Genomic DNA, 10,596 nt, shown 5'->3' with positions numbered 1-10,596 from the left:
AAAGAAAGAAAGAAAGAAAGAAAGAAAGAAAGAAAGAAAGAAAGAAAAGAAAGAAAAAGAGAAGAGAAGAGAAGAGAAGAGAAAGAAAAGGAAAAAAAGACTGAGTTCCCAATGGGTTCCATTGTACTCGGGACACAGCAACCAAACACTGCTCTCTGCAAAAGAAATGTGCCATGGTGCTTGGAGGACCATACAACACTCTCACATAACTGTGCTGATGAGGTGTCACCTGTTTCCATCCAAAAGTTGTTGTAATATGATAACACCTTTGGGATAAGGCACTTTTCTGTCTATGAAATTATTGAATGCAGGCCTTATTCACCTCTCCACATTAGGCTTGGATGCTCAAAATCTGACTTTAGGCCCTGCAGAAATGAAAGGAGGCATCTAGCATATGAAAACCCTCCATCTGGAAAACTCCTTAATGGGAAATAGATGAACTAGATGATCCAGTGAGGTCCTCCACATCTTTAATTTCCATGATTCTGCCTAGGAAGTATTTTGGAAATTTTCTAACCCCAGGCAGATTCCACTGATTTCTAAAAATGGGAGTCGGGGGAGGCAACTGGCATTGAAACAAGGAAAGAACTGTCCTTGATTGCTAGAGAAAGATGGAAAGCCCAGGGTGCAGACAGTGGGGATAATGGATCCCCACCACCTTATCTTGTTGAAATAGCAGACGAGAGGAATGGACAGACCAGGCTGCCAATTTGTGGATTCTTCTGGCAATGGAACGGTCACTGAAACTATCCTCCCAGTAATTATCTGTTAAGAAACAGACTCATTTTCCTCTTTAGGGCCCTAGGCCTGTTTTCACATAAAATAAGAGATTAAGTAAATCCTTTTTGGTTCTCAGTCACTTCTATAACTTCAGTTTATACTCTGCTGCTTGTTAACTGCCCGTGTCCTTAAGAGATAGAAATAACAACTGACTGTAGAAGATCTCAATGCGGGGAAGCCAGAAAGGGATTTCTAGTATTTGGGGAATAATGCATTTCACCGGAATAAAGGAGACATAGGAAGTGATCTGTGTCATTTCTGAAATGTTGCTTAAGATATTAAATGAGAGGGGCACCTGGGTGGCTCAGTCGTTAGGCGTCTGCCTTCGGCTCAGGTCAGGATCCCAGGGTCCTGGGATCGAGCCCCGCATCGGGCTCCCTGCTCAGCGGGAAGCCTGCTTCTCCCTCTCCCACTCCCCCTGCTTGTGTTCCCTCTCTCGCTGTGTCTCTCTGTCAAATAAATAGATAAAATCTTAAAAATATATATATATTAAATGAGAATTTCGCCTTTTCAACTGTATTTGAATTTAAGAATATGAAACATCAACTTCTGCTACTTCATCTTCATAGTTACCAGCATTATTGACTCTTACTGAAATGACAATGATAGAACCAGTATTTTGAACCAGATCTGTCTTCCCAAGGGTCAACCAACACACTGTGCCATTTAGAATTAGAAATTAGAGCCTCTTCATTTTCTCTGCTTAGTGAACTCATTGTGGAATGAGTGAGTCAATTTTCTATTTGAAATTAATCATATTGTCTATTAACTTTTATCTCTAGGATTTTTGAATACTTCCTGAGATTCGTTAAAAGTCTCTGAGTGCTCAATACATTTTAGCAATCATTTATGACCTGGACATACAAAGACATTCTAGGCACTACTCCTGCCTTCTTGGAATTTTATTTTTAATTCTTCCATTTTATGTAATCCTGTTACAGAAAAATAATCACTCATACATGTTTCTATTTCTTTAAAAAAAACATTCAATGATAAAATATATTTTCTATTAAAAATATGATGTATTTCCTGATATGGAATTTTTAGCTGAAAGTGACATTGACTTTTATCTAGTCTGGCATTCTTAAAGGAGTATAAATTCGTTTTGTTTTTTGTTTTTTTTGTTGTTGTTGTTGTTGTTCTTTCTCTCTTTTTAGCTCTTTGAGAATATCTACCTAAAAGAACCCTCCTATCTTTTCACCTCTGTTCCAGAGCTTAAAAGAATTAAAAAAAAAAAAAAAAGAAAAGAAAAGAATGTTTTTAGACAATAGGAAAACTGCAATTTGAGAATCCATGAAATATGTGAATCAGGGTCCTTGCTCTATTTTTGCTATTCATGTGTTGTCTTTCAGGGGATCATAGAAAGTGGCAACCGTGACTGATTTTGAAAATATTAATCTACAATCCCTTGAATTGTCTTACTCTGTGTGGCAAGAGATACTACCTTGGTCCAATACGCATGTGCTATGAAGAGTTCTCAATGGTCCTTGCTTGTTAAGGACCAATTCATTCTGATTGGTGCCTATGGAAGCAAAGAGCTGCTCTCACCTGCTGTGGGACCTCCTTTGGTATGTTCAGCTGTGCATCCCTAACATTTAGCATGCTGGAAGGCTCAATAATGTATATTAACTTGTGACTGAATACACTGAATGAACAAATGAAGTTTGTTCATATAGCGACAAGCTATACTTTTTCCCCCTGTCAGAGCCACCAGCCGTTCCTCGAACTGTGAAGGCTGAACTGTATTCATATCAATAAATGTGGTTTTCCCCTAGTTACACTTGTGACCTTGTGCAGGGGACTTCCCTCTCTAAACCCTGGTTTTCTCTGTAGAGTGAGGGAATTTTTTTTTTTAAGATTTTATTTATTTATTTGACAGAGCGAGAGAGAGCATGCACAAGCAGGGGGAGGGGTAGAGGGAGAAGCAGACTTCCCGCTGAGCAGGGAGCCTGATGTGGGGCTCGAACCCAGGACCCAGGGATCATGGCCTGAGCTGAAGGCAGACGCTTAACAACTGAGCCACCCAGGCGCCCCTAGAGTAAGGGAATTAAAGCAGGTACTCTCCCAAGTCCCTTCCTATGATTCCATACAGTGATTAGTGTGTGATGACGTAACACATTCGGGTACTGCTTACAATGTTTGGGGCAGCAGACTTGCCACCACTCCTCCTCAAAGAGGACATGAGCCAAGTTTAAATAGGCAAGTAGAGGAGAATGCAAAAGTAAGGGTTTTCTCCTATTCGCAGCCTGAGAGGCTTTTTTGTTTAGGTCTCCAGAGGTGAACAGGGTAAAGAGTGGAACTAAAATTATCAGAAAATACTTTTTGTTAGTGCAGGAAAATCTTTTATTTAGATCAATTAGTAGGATAATGGTTGGTTTTATTCACAGGAAAGACAGTGCTTTTCATATTCATAAAATATTAGTGACTCCAGACCCATTTAATTTCTGCACATCTGTTAAGTAGAGAAAAAAGAAACCTAATGATCTAACAGAAAAACACACTTAAGGTTAACATTTGGTTCCCAGACCTATCATTTTGTTTGCCAAAATGAAGTTACTGAAGCTTTCATAGTAATTGTTGTGACTGAGCAGAGCAAAGGGACTTATGTACATTCATGCTGGTATGTATACACATGTATTTGCACCTCACAAGCCCATATTAGAACCTGCTATTTATTTCCTGAATGGAGCCTAAATTAGTTAGTGATCTTCTGCAATATTGCTGAGAAATGGATGCACAATGTGTTTTTATTTAAAAGAGAGACAATGAGTAGACGGCGACACAAGAGCATTAAATTACTCTGCCCCAATTTATTTCTCAGAGCAGTTCTTGCTGAAAGGTCTTTCAGGAAAACAAGGACATTCAGGAAGTAACCCCCAGTCTCTGTGGATGAATGTGTTTATTGAGAGCCTGCTTGGTGAGAGGTGTACAGAGAGCCCTGGACTTAGAGCTCCCGTTCCAGCTTTATTTCCTTCTGGGTGAAGCCTCCTCAGTTTCTTCATCTGTAAAATGGAGTTCATATAGTATGGTTGTGCGGATCAGATGAGGTAACAATGTGACTGTAGAAGGAAACAGTGGGAAGGGCACCGAGAGGTCACTTTTAAGTCTAAACCAAAAAATGTTACTGTTACTTTTTTTTTACTTTTCACAAATTATGTAATCCCCTTGGCTGTCACTAGGCAAATATGAAGATTACCTCGTCATAGTAATTATGTTTTAACATAATTGTAATGATAAATTTACCACCTCCAACAACCAGGGTGCTTATCCCTGTCCTCACCTCCAGGTGACAACGTACCCCTGTGTGGCTTATGCATGAAATTAGCTACACAAATTGTGGAACATATGTACAGTTTAACTTGTTTGCCGTATCTGAACATTGCAAATGTTAAGTATAAATCAAAACAAAGATAAAATATAGGTGCCATTTTTTGGTGAAATCTATCACCACCAGATCAGATGACAGTCTTGTAATTGTAATGTCTCTACTTCTGACTTAGTAAAAACTTTGTAATGTGTGCATTGTGGGGGAAGGTGGTCATTTGCTCCCACCCACCTTCATACTACTATTCCCTGATGGTGTGGCCTGGCCAGGATAAAACCACTCTGGGATGACAAAATTGATCTGGGCCAGCAAGAAAGGAAATCACCATATTCCATATATTTCCCTTCTCTCTGTTCCCCACCAATACAGGATTTGTTTTTCTGCAAAGCTCTTTCCACAACTGACAATTGGGAAATAAAAATTGCATATCTATACCTCTTGGAAGCTTTTAATGACTGCTTTCATTAATAACCAGTCTCAGCTGAGAAACAGCTCATCTATACATCCGAGGGTTGACCCATCTCTTTTTTCTCCACAGATTCTTTACTGCTACCCTTGACCAGACACACGCGATCAGAAGCCAGTGCTATGAATCTTTCAGTTGGTGAATCCTGCTGTTGAGGTTCCCAGCCTCCTGTGCTTATGCTTCCTTGGTATCAAAAGTGCCTTCTGCTGATTTACCTGCTGAACTTCTCTAAAAAAAAGCTCTTCCATATCCCATGAACACATTTATAGTTCCAGAGAAACTACATCTAAGAACACAGGAATATGAATAAAAATCTAAAGTGGGTAGAAGATAAATGCCAGGTAAAATGTATCGATGGGAGAGTTGTCTTCTATCAATGTCCCCACCCTGGCTTATTTGGGGGTGTGCAGGAGAGAGGGTAAAATGTGCTCATTCTGAAACTAAAACTCAAATTTGGAAGGTTTTACCTGCACATGAATGATGACAAAAACTTACCTCATCCTTCAAAAGAATTTCACCTGGTTATTTCTAGGAGTTTCTGGAGGCTACCTGACTTGTGTGTAAAATTCTAACTGTTCTCATTCTATCAGCTCAGTTTTCTCTTTGAAAGTAAAGTGTCCTCATGACACCTGAGGAAGGCTGTTGACACACCAGGGCTCTCCTGAAAATTCAAGGCAGTGTACCACACCACCTTCTTCTGAATAACTTCTTTAATAACACATAAAAACATGTTCCATGGCTAAAAGGTCTTGATGACCTCAATCAATATTGAGAGTCCCTTCTACATATCTCTACCTGCTTACTGTTTCCTTTAAATAAATTTTTAAATATGTAAGTTTATCTAATTAGCCAGAAAAGATAAAATTTTAAGTAAGAAAATTTTACTTGACCTTATTACATGGTTTAAAACAAAAATCATGAAAGATCTTTTTAGCCATAAATGTGTGAATTTGACCACTACTACTCTAATAGAAAAATACATTTGAAATTTTTGGCAGTTGATTTTGAAAGAGAAATCAGGTACATGCATACATAGTAACTATTTAGATTTAAGAGCTGTCACTTTACAAAATACATATATCAATATATCCATGTTTGTCCTACTTGTATACTACTTACTCAGGACTAGTATAGAGTATCTGATCAATAATGTTTACTAATTAAATTTTATTAAATATATATTTTAACTGGCTGCTGGCTAAATAAGCTGTCATGTGGCCACTGGAAATTTCATTCCTCAGAGGCTAGAAATCCAAAATCAATTCAGAGAATCCATATAATGTGAGACAAGAGACAAATCTCATTAACTCTTGTTCTCTTTAGGCCTAGGCCTTAATAATTTGCATCTTATTGATAATAAATAATTCATACTATAGTGGTATTTTTTTAAGACCTGAATTTTCTTATAACTCGATTTTCTTAACAATCCTCAGCAATATTTTCCTGTGATTATCTAAGCATTGGCTCTTAAGGACTTCTGGGGAACAAAAGAGGTTATTTTAACTTGAAAGATGCCGGATTCACTTAAATAATTAAGCAAGGTCCACAGATCTTCATCCCCTCCCTCTTAATAAAAAAAAAAAAGTACAATTAAATAATGAGACTCAGCTACATTAAGGTAATAAACCAAATAACAGGGAAGGGCTAATGCTTAGTAGAGTCCAAACAGTGACTTGTCTGTATGGACCAATGTATTTCTCTTATTATCGTTTTTTCCATTTTTGGTAATCTACATACAACATAAAATTAAGTATCGTAACCATTTTTATATGTACAGTTCAGCCTCACTTATTCATATTGTTAGTACGTCAGTATCATCACCAACCATCTTCAAAACTCTTTTCATCCTGCAAAACCGAAACTCTATATAAACAGTGATTCCACATTCCTCCCTTACCCTAGCCCCTGGCAACTACCCTTCCACTTTGTCTTTAGGATTTTGACTTTCCTAAGTGTTTCATGGAAGTAAAATCGTGCTGTGTTTGTCTTTTGGTGACTGGCTTATTTCATTTAGCATAATGCTCTTAAGGCTCATTTATGTTGTTGCATGTGTCAGAATTTCCTTCCTGTTTAAGGCTGAATAAAACTCCTTTGTATGTATACACCCACCTTTTACTTATCCATTTATCAATCAGTGGGCACTAGGGTTACTAACATGTTTTATCTATTAGGAATAATGCTGCAATGAACATGGGTGTACTTCAAGGCCCCGCTTTCAATTCTTGAGCATATACCCAGGCGTGGAATTGCTGTATCATATGGTAATTTTACTTTTAACTTTTTGACAAACCATCATTCTGTTTTCCATAGTTGCTATGCCACTTTATATTCTCTCCAACAGTGCTTAAGGGCTCCAGTTTCTCCACACACTTGCCAACACTTGTTATTTTCCTTTTTTTTTTTAAAGTAACCATCCTAATATACGTAAGTGGTATCTCATTGTATTTTTAATTTGCAGTTTCTTAGTTATTAGTGATGTTGAGCTCTGACCATATTTTTAAATTGTGTGGATACGAAACCCTTTTTCCTTCTACTTGACAATTCTAAGAAAACCAGCTAAATAAAAAGGAAATTCCAAAACTGTGAGCATAATTTTAACACTATTCTTATCCTTAAAGGATTATTATAAATTTGAAGGAAACAGCATAATAAAGTACAAATCACTTTATCTTATGTTCAATCTATAGCTTTCCAAGGTAGCAATTAAACCCTACCAAGTCCACACAGTTCATTTATTCATGCAGCAATACTAAGTGAGGCTCTCATTTGCTTTCACTGTACCGGTTTCTGGGAATGTATAAATTAAACTTCACTATTCCTGTCCTCTAAAAACCTGTCTCTAGTTTATGGGGCATTATCTTTCTGTAGCCATGTATAGGTCAAAATAGAGAAAGTCCATGTTGTCCTACTAAGAAGTCAGAGAGATCTAATTCAAATACTTTCTCCGTCTTGACCGGAGGAGTGACTAGAAAATGTTACTTAACGTGAATTTCCTCCTCTGAAAAGTAAGAGTAATTATTCTTACTTAGGGGTTTTATTGATTAACCCCATGGACAATGTAAACTAGTTAACCAGGTAGAGACATCCCCATAATGACTTTCAGTCTTTTATTGGCACATACATAGCTGAGAGCTCATGAATATCTTACACTAGCCCAGAAACACTGAGGCTTCCATTAGTTTTAAGAATTTTCGCAATAACCATTTCTCTTGAATAGTCCTTGGAAAAAAAAATCAATAAATGGAAGTAATCTCTGCTGTCAGTGCTTAGAAGTTATATAAAACAAAAAGTGTCTGGGAAATATATAGGCATGAAGGAGATAAAATTATTTGCTGAGACTTGTACTTTAGAATTGTACATCAGCCAACATTTAATTTTCCTTAAAGAGACAAAATGGATCCCAGGACCTCCTTTCTGGACTGTAACATTATTTTGTGTATTCATTTATTTAAAGAAGGAAAATCTGCCCTCGTGAAGAAAATGTGCTGGTCACAAGGAGTTGGACTGTTCTTATCCTACATAGCAAGTTCTCACTGCAAATTTATTAACTGGTTGGATCCCTAAGTGGCCTGTCTTACAGGTAAGGAGCACTGATTGTGTGGATCAGGGCAGTATCCTTTTTAGAATAATTATTTGTCATTTTGAAATTATAAACAAATAGTCTGGTGTTTTTTCTTTTTTTTCCTGGCATCATATGGCAGTCACATCATCCTGTTACTAGTATTAGTCTTTTGCTTTGCAATATTAAATGGAAATTAAGTTTTGAGATGTTAAAACTCAGAGCTTGATCCTGGACATTGACTTCAAGATGATTGGACACAAGAAGGGAATTAATGCAACCTCAGGAAGTGCCTCCTCCACCCCCCATCAAGGGTACTCTAACCCCATAATCACTAGTCCCACACACCTGGAAGCAATCCACTTATTTTCTAAAGCTTTAAAAGTTTCTACAAACCTGATCTTGCAATTTTCAATAAGTTTGGTTATTCTGTTATACCTTTTTTTCCCCAAATACAGATTTTGAAAATTTTTTCTCATCTGAACACTGGGTAATTCTAGGAAAAAAGAAGCTATTATATTTGATTCTTCGTGTTTTCAAATTTTGATGCAATGCCTTTATAAATTAGCCTATACTGATATAAGATTGTGATTCAGGGTCAAAAATAAAAACTTAGACCAGATGGGAATATTTACTAATGCTTACTTTAAGATATAAAAATGTGAAAGAATTGAAGTAGAAAACTGTGCTGAAATATAGCCACTGTTCTTTTGGTAATACAGTAGTAGATATTCATCATGATTTATTTTCCCTTGAACCATACTTTGTCTTTAAGTAATTTTGGAGTATAAGACTAGAGTACTTTCACATTTGTACATTTTTTTCTCAATAAAACTATATCTGCATGGTTTGTCTTAATATTTATCTCTGCACTGGAATGCTTCTTGACAGTTTCTTTCTGATTTTTAAGTTTCATATTTGCTTGTATAATTTGCTTGTTTCTTTAGTCTGCTGCCAGGAAGTTAAATATAATAGTAAAGCTTTACTGAAAGGTAGAAAGTAGGAAATTTGAAAATTTGAAAATTGGGATCTTATGCCTTTATTCTTTTCTGAGAAAAATTTTTGTACCTATGTGCTTTGGGGATTTGACATTAGTCATTTGATTGATCCTACAAAAAGATGTGAACTGCATCTTCTTAAGTGAGATCAGGCTTGTTTTTAAATTTTTATTGTATGCTTTATGTAAAACTGATTTGAAAAAATCTGTCTAGATTGTTTTTACCTAAGGAATTATATATATATATATATCATACAAATATATATATATATATATATATATTTTAACTTTATCAATCCTGTACATATTTGTTAGCATTTCCTTTAATGTGTTTTCTCCAGATGTTAAGTGTAAAAACCCCTTGTTACTTTTTCCATCGTCACTCTTCACCGCTTTCCATAGGCAGCGTATTATGAAAGCCAAGGCCGGGAGGAAATAAGAGACGTGTGAGCCCCAAATTATAGGCACAAAAATAACTTGCATAAAAGAAGTTTTAAACGACACCACTTTCCAAAAAAAGCCAGCTCTAATTGACTCAAGCCTAGAAAGCAGTAACTTCAGGGAACATCAGACACACGTCTACTGATCCCAGAAAGTGTTCCACAGTGTGACATTAGCTGGAATGATGACATTCCCAGCTCGCTGCCAACACATTCCAGGAGGCAGGCTGGGTATTTCGGTACTGGTCAAACCAGTGTCCCCTACAGTATTGTTCGGACATCGTTGAGATGCTATTTTATTTATACAAGCAATTCCTTAGAACCCAGCCCCGTTGCTCACCTGCAACAGATAAAAGACAGAGAGGCAGAGAGAATGCAAGAAATAAGAAGGGGAAACTCCTCTCTGAATGCAGACAGAATCCTCACCAGGGCTTACTGACTGGAGCTGCCCGGGTTCCTGCTGTTTGCAGAATGTTGCAGATGGCTGCCTGGGCAGGAAGCCCTCCCCCTTCCCTAACGGTGCTCTGGGGAATGCAGGGGGCCTGGAACCAGCCCTCTCCTTCCCTTCCAAACCTCTTCTCCAAACCCCTACTGAGAAAAAAAAAGAGAGAGAGAGAGAAAGGGGTGGGGGGGTGGGGAAGTACGCCCTCTGGAAACATTTCTGCCAGTCTGTTTTTTAGTGGAATCTTGAATTAACCTCTTCACTCCCGATTAGAACAGCGGTTTATAACTTTGCCGGCATCTCTTTAATGTCCAGAATCAATTCCACCAGTTCATTGAAGTACCCTACCATTTGGGTTGAATTATAGTGGCACTTTTGAGTTATGCAACAATTTCAAGTAAGCGAAAGCAGGTTTGAATTCGGAAATAATTAAAAGTATTTTAGCACATCAAATATTGTATTAATAGTGTTCTCTGGGTAGATTTTTTTTTTTTTAATCACATTTGAAAGTTTTGTTTTTCCCATAGTTTTTTTCCCTTTGGTGCAGTTACTTTCTTTTAAAGTATAAATTTGTTTGGGGCCTATTT

General features: G+C 37.2%; 1 long non-coding RNA gene across 1 annotated transcript; it reads left to right on the top strand.

The window, feature by feature from the left end:
• Positions 1-4,587: 4,587 nt before the first annotated feature.
• LOC118021340 lies at positions 4,588-8,145 on the top strand. Its single transcript, XR_004682149.1, has 3 exons — positions 4,588-4,912; positions 6,743-6,832; positions 8,026-8,145. It is a non-coding gene; the product is annotated as an uncharacterized LOC118021340 (long non-coding RNA).
• The last annotated feature ends 2,451 nt before the right edge of the window (positions 8,146-10,596 follow it).

This window comes from Mirounga leonina, unplaced genomic scaffold (genome assembly GCF_011800145.1).
Source record: "Mirounga leonina isolate KUSES-001 unplaced genomic scaffold, KU_Mleo_1.0 Mir_174, whole genome shotgun sequence".
NCBI lineage: Eukaryota > Metazoa > Chordata > Mammalia > Carnivora > Phocidae > Mirounga > Mirounga leonina.
Note: the sequence above shows the minus strand (reverse complement) of the source record. Positions and strands in the feature narration are given on the sequence as shown.